General features: G+C 45.4%; 1 non-coding gene across 1 annotated transcript; it reads left to right on the forward strand.

Moving 5' to 3' along the window:
• Positions 1-1,256: 1,256 nt before the first annotated feature.
• Positions 1,257-1,439, forward strand: LOC149276281 (U2 spliceosomal RNA). Its single transcript, XR_016279352.1, has one exon. It is a non-coding gene; the product is annotated as a U2 spliceosomal RNA (small nuclear RNA).
• The last annotated feature ends 215 nt before the right edge of the window (positions 1,440-1,654 follow it).

A 1,654-nucleotide genomic window follows, 5' to 3' on the forward strand; every position in this document is an offset into this window, starting at 1 on the left:
CCCCACTACTAACAGAATTATATAGGCTTGTGGCTCTTTATCATTTTCAAACTACAGCAAATAAAACCATGTGCATATATTTCAGCATTTTATAGAACTTGCCGATTACCTTCAATGGACAGTAAAACAGGGACCCATGTCTGTGCATACCCTGAAAAACTTAGGATGAGGAAAAAAATAAAATAAAATAAAAAAATAAATAAATAAATAAATAAAAAGCCTCATATTAGACCGAGAAGGATAGTGCTGAAAAAGCTTACCTTATAGGAAGATATCATTACCATTTTTTTTAACTGTCTTGCACCATTACAGAGAAGATCTCACAATTAGCATATGAGACTGGTCCCACCCATAAAGGCAGCAACACCCAAATCACATGGCAAGGCTCCCTTGCGCAAAGAATAAAGAAACCACAGAGAAGCTACCTAACTCCTCACCTCACCAGAAGAGCCGGACCTTCTTAAGGGGACACGGCTCCACCATGGGTTTCCAGTGTTCAAAAATCATGCACTGTGTCCTTTTTCAGTTGTATTAATAAACTCAATCGCTTCTCGGCCTTTTGGTTAAGATCAAGTGTAGTTCCTCTTTGGGAAGGGGGGGACTATGCTGATCCTCTGGCCTTAGGGTTCGGGATAGCAAATGGAGCCCGAGGTGGAATTGCCCTGGCAGAAATGCTGGAGTCACCGTGTGTGATATTGCACGCCACTGCACACGGTGAGCGCATGTTCCCACTGGCGGCCTACCAGAACTACCTTTTCCCCAGGTACCTTCTGGTCCTGGGGTTAAGTTCTTATTTTTGAATCTGGCAGGCCAGCAATGGTCTGTCCCTAAATTATTTTTCTTTAATTTATATAATACACTTCGTTTTCACGAGTGCCAATTAATTTGCCGCCCTTTTGATTTCACGGCTTTCAAATTCACGGCTCAGCCCTCACTATTCTTGGCACACGATTTTGATCCCACGTTTTTGGACACTGTTTTCTTTTTAAGAGGCAGTGAAGCCTGGACTTTGCTGGAGGAGGATTGGGAGCCTTCTGGCCCCTTCCTCTCTTCACAAAACCAGCAAGGAGTCTCACTCTTCGGGGTGAGACTCAAGATCCGACCCTCCCATGGGGGGGGTTGGAATTTGTCCGAGTTCTCCGTGAGGGAACTCGGTATCGTAGTCTGGCTTCTGCTGCCTTGTGCACAGAATGCGGCACCCAAAGGAGCAAGCCCCTCGGGCTTCCAAAAAAAAAATAAAAAAATTAATAAACTCAATCGCTTCTCGGCCTTTTGGCTAAGATCAAGTGTAGTTTCCCTTTGAGAAGGGGGGGGACTATGCTGATCCTCTGGCCTTAGGGTTCGGGATAGCAGATGGAGCCCGAGGTGAAATTGCCCTGGCAGAAATGCTGGAGTCACCGTGTGTGGTATTGCACGCCACTGCACACGGTGAGCGCACGTTTCCACTGGCGGCCTGTCAGCACTACCTTTTCCCCAGGTACCTTCTGGTCCTGGGGTTAAGTTCTTATTTTTGAATCTTCTTTTTAAGAGGCAGTGAACTCGGTATCGTAGTCTGGCTTCTGCTGCCTTGTGCACATTTGCGGCACCCAGGAGCACGCCCCTCGGGCTCCAAAAAAAAAAAAAAAAAAAAAAAAAAATGAATAAACTCAATATA

Source organism: Sceloporus occidentalis, unplaced genomic scaffold, assembly GCF_023333645.1.
Source record: "Sceloporus occidentalis isolate IW3139 unplaced genomic scaffold, rSceOcc1.0.p SCAF_242, whole genome shotgun sequence".
In the NCBI taxonomy this organism is placed as follows: Eukaryota; Metazoa; Chordata; class Lepidosauria; order Squamata; family Phrynosomatidae; genus Sceloporus; species Sceloporus occidentalis.